We start from the raw sequence: 21,074 nt of genomic DNA on the forward strand, positions 1-21,074 counted from the left end.
GGATCAGAGTAACACCTGGGTCTGAATAACACCAGGGTCAGAGTAACACAGGATCCGAATAACACGGGGTCAGAGTAACACGAGGGTCAGAGTAACACCAGTTCAGATTAACATGGGGGTCAGAGTAACACAGGATCAGATTAACACCGGGGTCAGAGTTACACAATATCAGAGTAACACCGGGATCAGAGGAACACCGGGTTCAGAGTAACACAGGATCAGAGTAACACCGGGGTCAGAATAACACAGGATCAGAGTAATACCGGGTTCAGAGTAACACAGGATGAGATTAACACCAGGGTCAGAGTAACATCAGGGTCAGAGTAACACAGGATCAGAGTAAGATATGTTCAGAGTAACACCGGGGTCAGAGTAACACAGGATTAGATTAACACCATGATCAGTGTAACACGGGATCAGAATAACACAAGGGTCAGAGTGACACGGGATCAGAGTAACACAGGATCAGATTAACACGAGGATCAGAGTAACACCGGGGTCCGAGTAACACAGGATCAGAGTAACATCAGAGACAGAGTAACCCAGGATCAAAGTATCTCCAGGGTCAGAGTAACACAGGATCAGACTAACACCGGGGTCAGAGTAACACAAGATCAGAGTATCACCCGGGTCAGAGTAACACCGGGGTCAGAGTAACACAGGGTCAGAGGAACACAGAGTCAGAGAAATACTGGGGCCAGAGCAACACGGGGTCAGAGTAACACAGGATCAGATTAAAACCAGGATCAGATTAACTCCAGGATCAGAGTAACACCAGGATCAGATTAACACCAGGATCGGAGTAATTCAGGGTCAGAGTAACATCGGGGTAAGAGTAACACCAGCGTCAGAGTAACACAGGATTAGATTAACACCAGGATCAGTGTAACACAGGATCAGAGTAACACCAGTGTCAGCGTAACACGGGATCAGAGTAACACAGGATCAGATTAACACAAGGATGAGAGCAACACAAGGGTCAGTGTAACACAGGATCAGAGTAACATCAGAGACAGAGTAACACAGGATCAGATTATCTCCAGGCTCAGAGTAACACAGGATCAGACTAAGACCGGGGTCAGAGTAACACAAGATCAGAGTATCACCAGGGTCAGAGTAACACCGGGGTCAGAGTAACACAGGGTCAGAGTAACACAGGGTCAGATTAAAACCAGGTTCAGATTAACTCCAGGATCATATTAACACCAGGATCAGATTAACACCAGGATCAGTGCAATACAGGGTCAGAGTAACATCGGGGTCAGAGTAACACCAGTATCAGAGTAACACAGGATCAGAGTAACACAGGATCCGAGTATCTGTGGAGTCAGAGTAACATCTGACTCAGAATACCACCTAGAAAGGAGTAGACAGGTCAGAGTAACACCAGGATCAGAGTAACACCAGGGTCAGAGTAACACCAGGGACAGAGTAACACAGGATCAGAGTATCACGGGGTCAGAGTAACAGCAACGTAAGAGTAACACCACTTTCAGAGTAACACCGGGGTCAGAGTAAAACAGGATTAGAGTAACACAGAATCATTTTAACACAGGATCAGAGTAACACCAGGATCAGATTAACACCAAGTTCAGAGTAACACAGGATCAGAGTAACACAGGATCAGAGTAACACCGTGTCAGAGTAACACAGGATCAGAGTAACAACAGGATCAGATTAATACCAGGATCAGTGTAACACAGGATCAGAGTAACAGCGGGGTCAGAGTAACATCGGGGTCAGAGTAACACCTAGATTAGAGTAAGAGAGGTCAGAGTAACACCAGGATCAGAGTAACACCAGGGTCTGAATAACACCAGGGTCAGAGTAACACAGGATCCGAATAACACGGGGTCAGAGTAACACGAGTGTCAGAGTAACACCAGTTCAGATTTACATGGGGGTCAGAGTAACATAGGATCAGATTAACACCGGGGTCAGAGTTACACAATATCAGAGTAACACCGGGTTCAGAGGAACACCGGGTTCAGAGTAACACAGGATCAGAGTAACACCGGGGTCAGAATAACACAGGATCAGAGTAATACCGGGTTCAGAGTAACACAGGATGAGATTAACACGAGGGTCAGAGTAACACCAGGGTCAGCGTAACACAGGATCAGAGTAAGACATGTTCAGAGTAACATGGGATCAGAATAACACAAGGGTCAGAGTGACACGGGATCAGAGTAACACAGGATCAGATTAACACGAGGATCAGAGTAACACCGGGGTCCGAGTAACACAGGATCAGAGTAACATCAGAGACAGAGTAACACAGGATCAAAGTATCTCCAGGGTCAGAGTAACACAGGATCAGACTAACACCGGGGTCAGAGTAACACAAGATCAGACTATCACCAGGGTCAGAGTAACACCGGGGTCAGAGTAACACAGGGTCAGAGGAACACAGGGTCAGAGAAACACTGGGGCCAGAGCAACACGGGGTCAGAGTAACACCAGGGTCAGAGTAACACAGGGTCAAAGTAACGCAGGATCAGATTAAAACCAGGATCAGATTAACTCCAGGATCAGAGTAACACCCGGATCAGATTAACACCAGGATCAGAGTAATTCAGGGTCAGATTAACATCGTTGTCAGAGTAACACCAGGGTCAGAGTAACACAGGATCAGAGTAACACAGGATCAGAGTAACAGTGGGGTCAGAGTAACATCGGGCTCAGAATACCACCTAGATTAGAGTAAGACAGGTCAGAGTAACACCAGGATCAGAGTAACACCAGGGTCAGAGTAACATCAGGGACAGAGTAACACAGGATCAGCGTCACACCGGGTCAGAGTAACACCAGGTTCAGAGTAACACCGGGGTCAGAGTAAGACAGGATTAGAGTAAAACAGAATCAGATTAACACAGGATCAGAGTAACACCAGGATCAGATTAACTCCAGGATCAGAGTAATGCAGGGTCAGAGTAACATCGGGGTCAGAGTAACACCAAGGTCAGAGTAAAACAGGATCAGAGTAACACAGGATCAGAGTAACATCGGGGTCAGAGTAACACAGGATCAGGGTAACACCGGGGTCAGAGTAACACAGGATCAGAGTAACACCAGAATCTGATAAACACCAGGATCAGAGTAATACAGGATCAGAGTAACACCAGGGTCAGATTAACACCAGGGTCAAAGTAACACAGGATCCTATTAACACGGGTTCAGAGTAACACGAGGGTCAGAGTAACACCAGGGTCAGATTAACACCAGGGTCAGAGTAACACAGGATCCTATTAACACGGGTTCAGAGTAACACGAGGGTCAGAGTAACACCAGTTCAGATTAACACCGGGGAAAGAGTTACACAGGATCAGATTAACACCGGGTTCAGAGTTACACAAAATCAGAGTAACACTGGGATCAGAGGAACACCAGGGTCAGAGTAACACATGATCAGAGTAACACCGTGGTCAGAGTAACATCAGGGTCAGAGTAACACAGGATCAGAGTAACAACCAGGGTCAGAGTAACACAGGATCAGAGTAATACAGGATCAGAGTTACACACGATCAGAGTAACACCAGGGTCAGTTTAACACAGGATCAGAGTAAAACAGGATCAGATTAACATGAGGATCAGAGTAACACCGGGGTCAGAGTTAACACAGGATCAGAGTAACACAGGATCAGATTAACACGAGGATCAGAGTAACACCGGGGTCAGAGTTAACACAGGATCAGGGTAACATTAGGGTCAGAGTAACACAGGATCAGAGTATCACCTGGTCAGTGTAAAACAGGATCAGAGTAACAACGGGGTCGGAGTAACACAGGATCAGAGAAACATTGGGGCCAGAGTAACACCAGTATCAGAGTAACACCAGGTTCAGAGTAACAAAGGATCAGATTAAAACCAGGATCAGATTAACACGAGGATCAGAGTAACACCAGGATCAGATTAACACCAGGATCAGAGTAACACAGGGTCAGAGTAACACAGGGTCAGAGTAACACAGGATCAGAGTAACACCGGGGTCAGATTAACACAGGATCAGAGTAACACCAGGGTCAGATGAACACAGGATCAGAGTAACACCGGGTTCAGAGTAACACAGGATGAGAGTAACACCGGGGTCAGAGTAACACCAGGGTCAGAGTAGAATAGGATCAAAGTAACACAGGTTCAGAGTAACACCGGGGTCAGAGTAACAGAGGATTAGAGTAACACCAGGATCAGTGTAACACTGTATCAGAGTAACACCAGGGTCAGAGTAACACGGGATCTGAGTAACGCAGGATCAGATTAACATGAGGATCAGAGTAACACCGGTGTCAGAGTAACACATGATCAGAGTAACATCAAAGTCAGAGTAACATAGGATCAAAGTATCTCCAAGTTCAGAGTAACACAGGATCCTAGTAACACGGGGTCAGAGTAACACGAGGGTCAGAGTAACACCAGTTCAGATTAACACCGGGGTCAGAGTAACGCAGGATCAGATTAACACCGTGTTCAGAGTTACACAGAATCAGAGTAACACCGGTATCAGAGGAACACCAGGGTCAGAGTAACACAGGATCATAGTAACACCGGGGTCAGAGTAACACAGGATCAGAGTAACAACCGGGTCAGACTAACACCCGGGTCATAGTAACACAGGATCAGTGCAACACCGGGGTCAGATTTACACAGGATCAGAGTAACACGAGCATCAGAGTAATACAGGGTCAGTGTAACATCAGGGTCAAAGTTACAACAGGATCAGAGTAACACGGGATCAGTGTAACACCGGGGTCAGAGTAAAACCGGGGTCAGAGTAACATCGGGGTCAGAGTAACACAGGATCAGAGTAACAACCAGGGTCAGAGTAACACAGGATCAGAGTAATACAGGATCAGAGTTACACACGATCAGAGTATCTCCAGGGTCAGAGTAACACAGGATCAGACTAACACCGGGGTCAGAGTAACACACGATCAGTGTATCACCAGGGTCAGAGTAACACCGGAGTCAGATAACAAAGGGTCAGAGTAACACAAGGATCAGAGTAACGCAGGATCAGAGAAACACTGGGGCCAGAGTAACACCAGGGTCAGAGTAACACCAGGGTCAGAGTAACACCAGGGTCAGAGTTACACATGATCAGATTAAAACCAGGATCAGATTAACACCAGGATCAGAGTAACACCAGGATCAGATTAACACCATGAGCAGAGTAACACAGGGTCAGAGTAACACAGGGTCAGAGTAACACAGGATCAGAGTAAGATCGGGGTCAGAGTAACACAGGATCAGAGTAGCACCAGGTCAGAGTAACACAAGGGTCAAAGTAACACAGGATTAGAGTATCACCAGGATCAGAGTAACACAGGATCAGAGTAACACCAGGATCAGATTAACAACAGGATCAGAGTAATACAGGGTCAGAGTAAAATCGGGGTCAGAGTAACACCAGGCTCAGAGTAACAAAGGATCAGAGTAACACAGGATCAGAGTAACAGCGGGGTCAGAGTAAATTGAGGTCAGAGTAACACCTGGATTAGATTAAGACAGGATCAGAGTAACACCAGGGTCAGAGTAATACCAGGGTCAGAATTACACCAGGGTCAGAGAAACACCAGGGTCTGATTAACACCGGGGACAGAGTAACACAGGATCAGATTAACATCAGAGTAAGAGTAACACAGGATCAGTGTATCTCCAGGGTCAGAGTAACACACGATCAGTGTATCACCGGGGTCAGAGTAACACCGGGGTCAGAGTAACAAAGTGTCAGAGTAACACCGGGATCAGAGTAACGCAGGATCAGAGAAACACTGGGGCCAGAGTAACACCAGGGTCAGAGTAACACCAGGGTCAGAGTAACACCAGGGTCAGAGTAACAAAGGATCAGATTAAAACCATGATCAGATTAACACCAGGATCTGAGTAACACCAGGATCAGATTAACACTAGGATCAGAGTAACACAGGGTCAGAGTAACACAGGATCAGAGTAAGATCGGGGTCAGAATAACAAAGGATCAGAGTAACACCAGGTCAGAGTAACACCAGGGTCAAAGTAACACAGGATTAGAGTATCACCAGGATCAGAGTAACACAGGATCAAAGTAACACCAGGATCAGACTAACACCAGGATCAGAGATATACAGGGTCAGAGTAACATCGGGGTCAGAATAACACCAGGCTCAGAGTAACAAAGGATCAGAGTAACACAGGATCAGAGTAACACAGCATCAGATTAAGAGCGGGGTCAGAGTACCATTGAGTTCAGAGTAAAACCTACATTAGAGTAAGGCAGGATCAGAGTAACTCCAGGATCAGAGTAACACCAGCGTCAGAGTAACACTAGGGTCTGATTAATAGCGGGGTCAGAGAAACACAGGATCAGATTAACATCTGGGTCAGGGTAACACAGGATCAGAGTAACATCAGGGTCAGAGTAACACCTACATTACAGTAAGACAGGATCAGAGTAACACCAGGATCAGGGTAACACCAGGGTTAGAGTAAAACAGAATCAGAGTAACACCGGGGCCAGATTAACACAGGACCAGCGTAACACGGGGTCAGAGTAACAGCAGGGTCAGATGAACACAGGATCAGAGTAACACCGGGTTCAGAGTAACACAGGATGAGAGTAAGACCGGGGTCAGAGTAACACCAGGGTCAGAGTAACATAGGATCAAAGTAACACAGGTTCAGAGTAACACCAGGGTCAGAGTAACAGAGGATTAGAGTAACACCAGGACCAGTGTAACACGGTATCAGAGTAACACCAGGGTCAGAGTAACACGGGATCTGAGTAACGCAGTATCAGATTAAAACAAGGATCGGAGTAACACCGGGGTCAGAGTAACACATGATCAGAGTAACATCAGAGTCAGAGTAACACAGGATCAAAGTATCTCCAAGGTCAGAGTAACACAGGATCAGACTAACACCGGGGTCAGAATAACACAAGATCAGAGTATCACCAGGGTCAGAGTAACACCGGGGTCAGAGTAACACAGGGTCAGAGTAACACAGGGTCAGAGAAACAATGGGGCCAGAGTAAAACCAGGGTCAGAGTAACACAAGGGTCAGAGTAACTCAGGGTCAGAGTAACACAGGTTCAGATTAAAACAAGGATCAGATTAACACCAGGATTAGAGTAACACCAGGATCAGATTAACACAAGGATCAGAGTAACACAAGGTCAGAGTAACACAGGATCAGAGTAACACAGGATCAGAGTAACACCGGGGAAAGAGTAACACATGATCAGAGTAACATCAGAGTCAGAGTAACATAGGATCAAAGTATCTCCAAGATCAGAGTAACACAGGATCAGACTAACACCGGGGTCAGAATAACACAAGATCAGAGTATCACCCGGGTCAGAGTAACACCGGGGTCAGAGTAACAGAGGATTAGAGTAACACCAGGATCAGTGTAACACGGTATCAAAGTAACACCTGGGACAGAGTAACACGGGATCTGAGTAACGCAGGATCAGATTAACATGAGGATCAGAGTAACACCGGGGTCAGAGTAACACATGATCAGAGTAACATCAGAGTCAGAGTAACATAGGATCAAAGTATCTCCAAGGTCAGAGTAACACAGGATCAGACTAACACCGGGGTCAGAATAACACAAGATCAGAGTGTCACCAGGGTCAGAGTAACACCGGGGTCAGAGTAACACAGGGTCAGAGAAACAATGGGGCCAGAGTAAAACCAGGGTCAGAGTAACACAAGGGTCAGAGTAACTCAGGGTCAGAGTAACACAGGTTCAGATGGAAACAAGGATCAGATTAACACCAGGATCAGAGTAACACCGGGATCAGATTAACACGAGGATCAGAGTAACACAAGGTCAGAGTAACACCGGGGTCAGAGTAACACCAAGGACAGAGTAACACCAGATCAGAGTAACACAGGATCAGAGTAACACCGGGGAAAGAGTAACAAGGGATCAGAGTAACAAGGGATCAGAGTAACACCGGGGTCAGAGTAACACAGGATCTGAGTAACACCAGGATCAGATTAACACGAGGATCAGAGTAATACAGGATCAGAGTAATACAGGATAAGAGTAACAGTGGGGTCAGAGTAACATCGGGGTCAGAATACCACCTAGATTAGAGTTAGACAGGTCAGAGTAACACCAGGATCAGAGTAACAGTGGGGTCAGACTAACACCAGGGTCAGAGTATCACAGGATCAGAGTAACACCGGGTCAGAGTAACACCAGGGTCAGAATAACACCAGGGTCAGATTAACACCGGCGTCAGAGTAACGCAGGATCAGAGTAACACTGGGATCAGAGTAACAATGTAGTCAGAGTAAAACAGGATCTGAGTAACACCAGGGTCAGTTTAACACAGGATCTGTGTAACACCGGGGTCAGAGTAACACATGATCAGAGTAACACCAGGATCAGAGTAATACAGGGTCAGTGTAATATCAGGGTCAAAGTTACAACAGGATCACAGTAACACAGGTTGAGTGTAACACCGGTGTCAGAGTAAAACTGGTTTCAGAGTATCATCGGGGTTAGAGTAACACAGGATCAGAGGAACACCATGGTCTGAGTAACACAGGATCAGAGTAACACAGGATCAGAGTTACACACGATCAGAGTAACACCAGGGTCAGAGTAAAACGGGATCAGAGTAACACAGGATCATATTAACATGAGGATCAGAGTAACACCGGGGTCAGAGTTAATACAGGATCAGGGTAACATCAGGGTCAGAGAAACACAGGATCAGAGTATCACCTGGTCAGTGTAAAACAGGATCAGAGTAACACCGTGGTCGGAAAAACACAGGATCAGAGAAACATTGGGGCCAGAGTAAAACCAGTGTCAGAGTAACACCAGGTTCAGAGTAACAAAGGATCAGATTAAAACCAGGATCAGATTAACACGAGGATCAGAGTAACACAGGGTCAGAGTAACACAGGGTCAGAGTAACACAGGGTCAGAGTAACACCGGGGTCAGATTAACACAGGATCAGAGTAACACCGGGTCACATGAACACAGGATCAGAGTAACACCGGGTTCAGAGTAACACAGGATGAGAGTAACACCGGGGTCAGAGTAACACCAGGGTCAGAGTAGCATAGGATCAAAGTAACACAGGTTCAGAGTAACACCGGGGTCAGAGTAAAGAGGATTAGAGTAACACCAGGATCAGTGTAACACGGCATCAGAGTAACACCAGGGTCAGAGTAACACGGGATCTGAGTAACGCAGGATCAGATTAACATGAGGATCAGAGTAACACCGGGGTCAGAGTAACACATGATCAGAGTAACATCAGAGTCAGAGTAACATAGGATCAAAGTATCTCCAAGGTCAGAGTAACACAGGATCAGACTAACACCGGGGTCAGAATAACACAAGATCAGAGTATCACCAGGGTCAGAGTAACACCGGGGTCAGAGTAACACAGGGTCAGGTTAACACAGGGCCAGAGAAACACCAGGATTAGAGTAACACAGGATCAGACTAACAACGGGGTCAGAATAACACAAGATCAGAGTATCACCACGGTCAGAGTAACACCGGGGTCAGAGTAACAGAGGATTAGAGTAACAACAGGATCAGTGTAACACGGTATCAGAGTAACACCTGGGTCAGAGTAACACGGGATCTGAGTAACGCAGGATCAGATTAACATGAGGATCAGAGTAACACCAGGGTCAGAGTAACACATGATCAGAGTAACATCAGAGTCAGAGTAACATAGGATCAAAGTATCTCAAAGGTCAGAGTAACACAGGATCAGACTAACACCGGGGTCAGAATAACACAAGATCAGAGTGTCACCAGGGTCAGAGTAACACCGGGGTCAGAGTAACACCAGGGACAGAGTAACACCAGATCAGAGTAACACCGGATCAGAGTAACACCGGGGAAAGAGTAACAAGGGATCAGAGTAACAAGGGATCAGAGTAACACCGGGGTCAGAGTAACACCAGGGTCTGAGTAACACCAGATCAGAGTAACACCGGGGTCAGAGTAACACAGGATCTGAGTAACACCAGGATCAGATTAACACGAGGATCAGAGTAATACAGGATCAGAGTAATACAGGATAAGAGTAACAGTGGGGTCAGAGTAACATCCGGGTCAGAATACCACCTAGATTAGAGTTAGACAGGTCAGAGTAACACCAGGATCAGAGTAACAGTGGGGTCAGAGTAACACCAGGGTCAGAGTAACACCAGGGTCAGAATAACACCAGGGTCAGATTAACACCGGCGTCAGAGTAACGCAGGATCAGAGTAACACTGGGATCAGAGTAACAATGTAGTCAGAGTAAAACAGGATCTGAGTAACACCAGGGTCAGTTTAACACAGGATCTGTGTACCACCGGGGTCAGAGTAACACATGATCAGAGTAACACCAGGATCAGAGTAATACAGGGTCAGTGTAATATCAGGGTCAAAGTTACAACAGGATCACAGTAACACAGGTTGAGTGTAACACCGGTGTCAGAGTAAAACTGGTTACAGAGTATCATCGGGGTTAGAGTAACACAGGATCAGAGGAACACCATGGTCTGAGTAACACAGGATCAGAGTAACACAGGATCAGAGTTACACACGATCAGAGTAACACCAGGGTCAGAGTAAAACGGGATCAGAGTAAGACAGGATCATATTAACATGAGGATCAGAGTAACACCGGGGTCAGAGTTAATACAGGATCAGGGTAACCTCAGGGTCAGAGAAACACAGGATCAGAGTATCACCTGGTCAGTGTAAAACAGGATCAGAGTAACACCGTGGTCGGAGTAACACAGGATCAGAGAAACATTGGGGCCAGAGTAAAACCAGTGTCAGAGTAACACCAGGTTCAGAGTAACAAAGGATCAGATTAAAACCAGGATCAGATTAACACGAGGATCAGAGTAACACCAGGATCAGATTAACACCAGGATCAGAGTAACACAGGGTCAGAGTAACACAGGGTCAGAGTAACACAGGGTCAGAGTAACACCGGGGTCAGATTAACACAGGATCAGAGTAACACCGGGTCAGATGAACACAGGATCAGAGTAACACCGGGTTCAGAGTAACACAGGATGAGAGTAACACCGGGGTCAGAGTAACACCAGGGTCAGAGTAGCATAGGATCAAAGTAACACAGGTTCAGAGTAACACCGGGGTCAGAGTAAAGAGGATTAGAGTAACACCAGGATCAGTGTAACACGGTATCAGAGTAACACTAGGGTCAGAGTAACACGGGATCTGTGTAACGCAGGATCAGATTAACATGAGGATCAGAGTAACAACGGGGTCAGAGTAACACATGATCAGAGTAACATCAGAGTCAGAGTAACATAGGATCAAAGTATCTCCAAGGTCAGAGTAACACAGGATCAGACTAACACCGGGGTCAGAATAACACAAGATCAGAGTATCACCAGGGTCAGAGTAACACCGGGATCAGAGTAACACAGGGTCAGGTTAACACAGGGTCAGAGAAACAATGAGGCCAGAGTAAAACCAGGGTCAGAGTAACACAAGGGTCAGAGTAACTCAGGGTCAGAGTAACACAGGTTCAGATTAAAACAAGGATCAGATTAACACCACGATCAGAGTAACAAAAGGATCAGATTAACACGAGGATCAGAGTAACACAAGGTCAGAGTAACACAGGATCAGAGCAACACCGCTGTCAGAGTAACAAGGGATCAGAGTAATACCGGGGTCAGAGTAACACCAGGGTCAGAGTAACACCAGATCAGAGTAACACCGGGGTCAGAGTAACACAGGATCAGAGTAACACCAGGATCAGATTAACACGAGGATCAGAGTAATACAGGATCAGAGTAATACAGGATCAGAGTAACAGTTGGGTCAGAGTAACGTCGGGGTCAGAATACCACCTAGATTAGAGTTAGACAGGTCCGAGTAACACCAGGATCAGAGTAACACCAGGGTCAAAGTAACACCAGGGTCAGAGTATCACAGGATCAGAGTAACACGGGGTCAGATTAACACCAGGGTCAGAGTAAAACCAGGGTCAGATTAACACCGGGGTCAGAGTAACACAGGATCAGAGTAACACTGGGATCAGAGTAATAATGTGGTCAGAGTAAAACAGGATCAGAGTAACACCGGGGACAAAGTAACACAGGATCAGAGTAACAGCGGGCTCAGACTAACACCAGCGTCAGTTTAACACAGGATCAGTGTACACCGGGGTCAGAGTAGCACATGATCAGAGTAACACCAGGATCAGAGTAATACAGGGTCAGTGTAATATCAGGGTCAAAGTTACAACAGGATCAGAGTAACACAGGATCAGTGTAACACCGGTGTCAGAGTAAAACTGGTTTCAGAGTATCATCGGGGTTAGAGTAACACAGGATCAGAGGAACACCATGGTCTGAGTAACACAGGATCAGAGTAACACAGGATCGGAGTTACACACGATCAGAGTAACACCAGGGTCAGAGTAAAACGGGATCAGAGTAAGACAGGATCATATTAACATGAGGATCAGAGTAACACCGGGGTCAGAGTTAACACAGGATCAGGGTAACATAATGGTCAGAGTAACACAGGATCAGAGTATCACCTGGTCAGTGTAAAACAGGATCAGAGTGACACCGGGGTCGGAGTAACACAGGATCAGTGAAACATTGGAGCCAGAGTAACACCAGTGTCAGAGTAACACCAGGTTCAGATTAACAAAGGATCAGATTAAAACCAAGATCAGATTAACACGAGGATCAGAGTAACACCAGGATCAGATTAACACCAGGATCAGAGTAACACAGGGTCAGAGTAACACAGGATCAGAGTAACACCGGGTTCAGAGTAAAACAGGATGAGAGTAACACCGGGGTCAGAGTAACACCAGGGTCAGAGTAGCATAGGATCAAAGTAACACAGGTTCAGAGTAACACCGGGGTCAGAGTAAAGAGGATTAGAGTAACACCAGGATCAGTGTAACATGGTATCAGAGTAACACCAGGGTCAGAGTAACGCGGGATCTGAGTAACACAGGATCAGATTAACATGAGGATCAGAGTAACACCGGGGACAGAGTAACACATGATCAGAGTAACATCAGAGTCAGAGTAACATAGGATCAAAGTATCTCCAAGGTCAGAGTAACACAGGATCAGACTAACACCGGGGTCAGAATAACACAAGATCAGAGTATCACCAGGGTCAGAGTAACACCGGGGTCAGAGTAACACAAGGGTCAGAGTAACTCAGGGTCAGAGTAACACAGGTTCAGATTAAAACAAGGATCAGATTAACACCAGGATCAGTGTAACACCAGGATCAGATTAACACGAGGATCAGAGTAACACAAGGTCAGAGTAACACAGGATCAGAGTAACACCGTTGTCATAGTAACAAGGGATCAGAGTAACACCGGGGTCAGAGTAACACCAGGGTCAGAGTAACACCAGATCAGAGTAACACCGGGGTCAGAGTAACACAGGATCAGAGTAACACCAGGATCAGATTAACACGAGGATCAGAGTAATACAGGATCAGAGTAATACAGGATCAGAGTAACAGTGGGGTCAGAGTAACATCGGGGTCAGAATACCACCTAGATTAGAGTTAGACAGGTCAGAGTAACACCAGGATCAGAGTAACACCAGGGTCAGAGTAACACCAGGGTCAGAGTATCACAGGATCAGAGTAACACGGGGTCAGATTAACACCAGGGACAGAGTAACACCAGGGTCAGATTAACACCGGGGTCAGAGTAACACAGGATCAGAGTAACACTGGGATCAGATAACAATGTGGTCAGAGTAAAACAGGATCAGAGTAACACCGGGGTCAAAGTAACACAGGATCAGAGTAACACCGGGCTCAGACTAACACCAGCGTCAGTTTAACACAGGATCTGTGTAACACCGGGGTCAGAGTAACACATGATCAGAGTAACACCAGGATCAGAGTAATACAGGGTCAGTGTAATATCAGGGTCAAAGTTACAACAGGATCAGAGTAACACAGGATCAGTGTAACACCGGTGTCAGAGTAAAACTGGTTTCAGAGTATCATCGGGGTTAGAGTAACACAGGATCAGAGGAACACCATGGTCTGAGTAACACAGGATCAGAGTAACACAGGATCAGAGTTACACACGATCAGAGTAACACCAGGGTCAGAGTAAAACGGGATCAGAGTAAGACAGGATCATATTAACATGAGGATCAGAGTAACACCGGGGTCAGAGTTAACACAGGGTCAGGTTAACACAGGGCCAGAGAAACAATGAGGCCAGAGTAAAACCAGGGTCAGAGTAACACAAGGGTCAGAGTAACACAGGGTCAGGTTAACACAGGGCCAGAGAAACAATGAGGCCAGAGTAAAACCAGGGTCAGAGTAACACAAGGCTCAGAGTAACTCAGGGTCAGAGTAACACAGGTTCAGATTAAAACAAGGATCAGATTAACACCAGGATTAGAGTAACACCAGGATCAGATTAACACAAGGATCAGAGTTACACAAGGTCAGAGTAACACAGGATCAGAGTAACACAGGATCAGAGTAACACCGGGGAAAGAGTAACAAATGATCAGAGTAACATCAGAGTCAGAGTAACATAGGATCAAAGTATCTCCAAGATCAGAGTAACACAGGATCAGACTAACAACGGGGTCAGAATAACACAAGATCAGAGTATCACCAGGGTCAGAGTAACACCGGGGTCAGAGTAACAGAGGATTAGAGTAACACCAGGATCAGTGTAACACGGTATCGGAGTAACACCTGGGTCAGAGTAACACGGGATCTGAGTAACGCAGGATCAGATTAACATGAGGATCAGAGTAACACCAGGGTCAGAGTAACACATGATCAGAGTAACATCAGAGTCAGAGTAACATAGGATCAAAGTATCTCCAAGGTCAGAGTAACACAGGATCAGACTAACACCGGGGTCAGAATAACACAAGATCAGAGTGTCACCAGGGTCAGAGTAACACCGGGGTCAGAGTAACACCAGGGACAGAGTAACACCAGATCAGAGTAACACAGGATCAGAGTAACACCGGGGAAAGAGTAACAAGGGATCAGAGTAACAAGGGATCAGAGTAACACCGGGGTCAGAGTAACCCCAGGGTCTGAGTAACACCAGATCAGAATAACACCGGGGTCAGAGTAACACAGGATCTGAGTAACACCAGGATCAGATTAACACGAGGATCAGAGTAATACAGGATCAGAGTAATACAGGATAAGAGTAACAGTGGGGTCAGAGTAACATCCGGGTCAGAATACCACCTAGATTAGAGTTAGACAGGTCAGAGTAACACCAGGATCAGAGTAACAGTGGGGTCAGAGTAACACCAGGGTCAGAGTAACACCAGGGTCAGAATAACACCAGGGTCAGATTAACACCGGCGTCAGAGTAACGCAGGATCAGAGTAACACTGGGATCAGAGTAACAATGTAGTCAGAGTAAAACAGGATCTGAGTAACACCAGGGTCAGTTTAACACAGGATCTGTGTAACACCGGGGTCAGAGTAACACATGATCAGAGTAACACCAGGATCAGAGTAATACAGGGTCAGTGTAATATCAGGGTCAAAGTTACAACAGGATCACAGTAACACAGGTTGAGTGTAACACCGGTGTCAGAGTAAAACTGGTTTCAGAGTATCATCGGGGTTAGAGTAACACAGGATCAGAGGAACACCATGGTCTGAGTTACACACGATCAGAGTAACACCAGGGTCAGAGTAAAACGGGATCAGAGTAAGACAGGATCATATTAACATGAGGATCAGAGTAACACCGGGATCAGAGTTAATACAGGATCAGGGTAACCTCAGGGTCAGAGAAACACAGGATCAGAGTATCACCTGGTCAGTGTAAAACAGGATCAGAGTAACACCGTGGTCGGAGTAACACAGGATCAGAGAAACATTGGGGCCAGAGTAAAACCAGTGTCAGAGTAACACCAGGTTCAGAGTAACAAAGGATCAGATTAAAACCAGGATCAGATTAACACGAGGATCAGAGTAACACCAGGATCAGATTAACACCAGGATCAGAGTAACACAGGGTCAGAGTAACACAGGGTCAGAGTAACACAGGGTCATAGTAACACCGGGGTCAGATTAACACAGGATCAGAGTAACACCGGGTCAGATGAACACAGGATCAGAGTAACACCGGGTTCAGAGTAACACAGGATGAGAGTAACACCGGGGTCAGAGTAACACCAGGGTCAGAGTAGCATAGGATCAAAGTAACACAGGTTCAGAGTAACACCGGGGTCAGAGTAAAGAGGATTAGAGTAACACCAGGATCAGTGTAACACGGTATCAGAGTAACACCAGGGTCAGAGTAACACAGGATCTGAGTAACGCAGGATCAGATTAACATGAGGATCAGAGTAACAACGGGGTCAGAGTAACACATGATCAGAGTAACATCAGAGTCAGAGTAACATAGGATCAAAGTATCTCCAAGGTCAGAGTAACACAGGATCAGACTAACACCGGGGTCAGAATAACACAAGATCAGAGTATCACCAGGGTCAGAGTAACACCGGGATCAGAGTAACACAGGGTCAGGTTAACACAGGGTCAGAGAAACAATGAGGCCAGAGTAAAACCAGGGTCAGAGTAACACAAGGGTCAGAGTAACTCAGGGTCAGAGTAACACAGGTTCAGATTAAAACAAGGATCAGATTAACACCACGATCAGAGTAACAAAAGGATCAGATTAACACGAGGATCAGAGTAACACAAGGTCAGAGTAACACAGGATCAGAGTAACACCGCTGTCAGAGTAACAAGGGATCAGAGTAATACCGGGGTCAGAGTAACACCAGGGTCAGAGTAACAACAGATCAGAGTAACACCGGGGTCAGAGTAACACAGGATCAGAGTAACACCAGGATCAGATTAACACGAGGATCAGAGTAATACAGGATCAGAGTAATACAGGATCAGAGTAACAGTGGGGTCAGAGTAACGTCGGGGTCAGAATACCACCTAGATTAGAGTTAGACAGGTCAGAATAACACCAGGATCAGAGTAACACCAGGGTCAAAGTAACACCAGGGTCAGAGTATCACAGGATCAGAGTAACACGGGGTCAGATTAACACCAGGGTCAGAGTAACACCAGGGTCAGATTAACACCGGGGTCAGAGTAACACAGGATCAGAGTAACACTGGGATCAGAGTAACAATGTGGTCAGAGTAAAACAGGATCAGAGTAACACCGGGGACAAAGTAACACAGGATAAGAGTAACACCGGGCTCAGACTAACACCAGCGTCAGTTTAACACAGGATCAGTGTAACACCGGGGTCAGAGTAACACATGATCAGAGTAACACCAGGATCAGAGTAATACAGGGTCAGTGTAATATCAGGGTCAAAGTTACAACAGGATCAGAGTAACACAGGATCAGTGTAACACCGGTGTCAGAGTAAAACTGGTTTCAGAGTATCATCGGGGTTAGAGTAACACAGGATCAGAGGAACACCATGGTTTGAGTAACACAGGATCAGAGTAACACAGGATCGGAGTTACACACGATCAGAGTAACACCAGGGTCAGAGTAAAACGGGATCAGAGTAAGACAGGATCATATTAACATGAGGATCAGAGTAACACCGGGGTCAGAGTTAACACAGGATCAGGGTAACATAATGGTCAGAGTAACACAGGATCAGAGTATCACCTGGTCAGTGTAAAACAGGATCAGAGTAACACCGGGGTCGGAGTAACACAGGATCAGAGAAACATTGGGGCCAGAGTAACACCAGTGTCAGAGTAACACCAGGTTCAGAAAAACAAAGGATCAGATTAAAACCAAGATCAGATTAACACGAGGATCAGAGTAACACCAGGATCAGATTAACACCAGGATCAGAGTAACACAGGGTCAGAGTAACACAGGATCAGAGTAACACCGGGTTCAGAGTAAAACAGGATGAGAGTAACACCGGGGTCAGAGTAACACCAGGGTCAGAGTAGCATAGGATCAAAGTAACACAGGTTCAGAGTAACACCGGGGTCAGAGTAAAGAGGATTAGAGTAACACCAGGATCAGTGTAACATGGTATCAGAGTAACACCAGGGTCAGAGTAACTCGGAATCTGAGTAACACAGGATCAGATTAACATGAGGATCAGAGTAACACCGGGGTCAGAGTAACACATGATCAGAGTAACATCAGATTCAGAGTAACATAGGATCAAAGTATCTCCAAGGTCAGAGTAACACAGGATCAGACTAACACCGGGGTCAGAATAACACAAGATCGGAGTATCACCAGGGTCAGAGTAACACCGGGGTCAGAGTAACACAAGGGTCAGAGTAACTCAGGGTCAGAGTAACACAGGTTCAGATTAAAACAAGGATCAGATTAACACCAGGATCAGTGTAACACCAGGATCAGATTAACACGAGGATCAGAGTAACACAAGGTCAGAGTAACACAGGATCAGAGTAACACCGTTGTCATAGTAACAAGGGATCAGAGTAACACCGGGGTCAGAGTAACACCAGGGTCAGAGTAACACCAGATCAGAGTAACACCGGGGTCAGAGTAACACAGGATCAGAGTAACACCAGGATCAGATTAACACGAGGATCAGAGTAATACAGGATCAGAGTAATACAGGATCAGAGTAATAGTGGGGTCAGAGTAACATCGGGGTCAGAATACCACCTAGATTATTGTTAGACAGGTCAGAGTAACACCAGGATCAGAGTAACACCAGGGTCAGAGTAACAGCAGGGTCAGAGTATCACAGGATCAGAGTAACACGGGGTCAGATTAACACCAGGGTCAGAGTAACACAGGATCTGAGTAACACCGGGGTCAAAGTAACACAGGATCAGAGTAACACCAGGCTCAGAGTAACACCAGCGTCAGTTTAACACAGGATCTGTGTAACACCGGGGTCAGAGTAACACATGATCAGAGTAACACCAGGATCAGAGTAATACAGGGTCAGTGTAATATCAGGGTCAAAGTTACAACAGGATCAGAGTAACACAGGATCAGTGTAACACCGGTGTCAGAGTAAAACTGGTTTCAGAGTATCATCGGGGTTAGAGTAACACAGGATCAGAGGAACACCATGGTCTGAGTAACACAGGATCAGAGTAACACAGGATCAGAGTTACACACGATCAGAGTAACACCAGGGTCAGAGTAAAACGGGATCAGAGTAAGACAGGATCATATTAACATGAGGATCAGAGTAACACCGGGGTCAGAGTTAACACAGGATCAGGGTAACATAATGGTCAGAGTAACACAGGATCAGAGTATCACCTGGTCAGTGTAAAACAGGATCAGAGTAACACCGGGGTCGGAGTAACACAGGATCAGAGAAACATTGGGGCCAGAGTAACACCAGTGTCAGAGTAACACCAGGTTCAGATTAACAAAGGATCAGATTAAAACCAAGATCAGATTAACACGAGGATCAGAGTAACACCAGGATCAGATTAACACCAGGATCAGAGTAACACAGGGTCAGAGTAACACAGGATCAGAGTAACACCGGGTTCAGAGTAACAAAGGATGAGAGTAACACCGGGGTCAGAGTAACACCAGGGTCAGACTAGCATAGGATCAAAGTAACACAGGTTCAGAGTAACACCGGGGTCAGAGTAAAGAGGATTAGAGTAACACCAGGATCAGTGTAACACGGTATCAGAGTAACACCAGGGTCAGAGTAACGCGGGATCTGAGTAACACAGGATCAGATTAACATGAGGATCACAGTAACACCGGGGTCAGAGTAACACATGATCAGAGTAACATCAGAGTCAGAGTAACATCAGAGTCAGAGTAACATAGGATCAAAGTATCTCCAAGGTCAGAGTAACACAGGATCAGACTAACACCGGGGTCAGAATAACACAAGATCAGAGTATCACCAGGGTCAGAGTAACACCGGGGTCAGAGTAACACAGGGTCAGAGTAACACAGGGTCAGAGAAACAATGAGGCCAGAGTAAAACCAGGGTCAGAGTAACACAAGGGTCAGAGTAACTCAGGGTCAGAGTAACACAGGTTCAGATTAAAACAAGGATCAGATTAACACCAGGATCAGTGTAACACCAGGATCAGATTAACACGGGGATCAGAGTAACACAAGGTCAGAGTAACACAGGATCAGAGTAACACCGTTGTCATAGTAACAAGGGATCAGAGTAACACCGGGGTCAGAGTAACTCCAGGGTGAGAGTAACACCAGATCAGAGTAACACCGGGGTCAGAGTAACACAGGATCAGAGTAACACCAGGATCAGATTAACACGAGGATCAGAGTAATACAGGATCAGAGTAGTACAGGATCAGAGTAACAGTGGGGTCAGAGTAACATCGGGGTCAGAATACCACCTAGATTAGAGTTAGACAGGTCAGAGTAACACCAGGATCACAGTAACACCAGGGTCAGAGTAACACCAGGGTCAGAGTATCACAGGATCAGAGTAACACGGGGTCAGATTAACACCAGGGTCAGAGTAACACCAGGGTCAGATTAACACTGGGGTCAGAGTAACACAGGATCAGAGTAACACTGGGATCAGAGTAACAATGTAGTCAGAGTAAAACAGGATCAGAGTAACACCGGGGTCAAAGGAACACAGGATCAGAGTAACTCCGGGGTCAGACTAACACCAGGGTCAGTTAAACACAGGATCAGTGTAACACCGAGGTCAGAGTAACACATGATCAGAGTAACACCAGGATCAGATTAATACAGGGTCAGTGTAATATCAGGGTCAAGGTTACAACAGGATTAGAGTAACACAGGATCAGTGTAACACCGGTGTCAGAGTAAAACTGGTTTCAGAGTAACATCGGGGTTAGAGTAACACAGGATCAGAGGAACACCATGGTCTGAGTAACACAGGATCAGAGTAACACAGGATCAGAGTTACACACGATCAGAGTAACACCAGGGTCAGAGTAAAACGGGATCAGAGTCACACTGGATCATATTAACACGAGGATCAGAGTAACACCGGGGTCAGAGTTAACACAGGATCAGGGTAACATCAGGGTCAGAGTAACACAGGATCAGAGTATCACCTGGTCAGTGTAAAACAGGATCAGAGTAACACCAGGGTCGGAGTAACACAGGATCGGGG

Source organism: Carcharodon carcharias (assembly GCF_017639515.1).
Source record: "Carcharodon carcharias isolate sCarCar2 chromosome 37 unlocalized genomic scaffold, sCarCar2.pri SUPER_37_unloc_4, whole genome shotgun sequence".
Classification (NCBI taxonomy): domain Eukaryota; kingdom Metazoa; phylum Chordata; class Chondrichthyes; order Lamniformes; family Lamnidae; genus Carcharodon; species Carcharodon carcharias.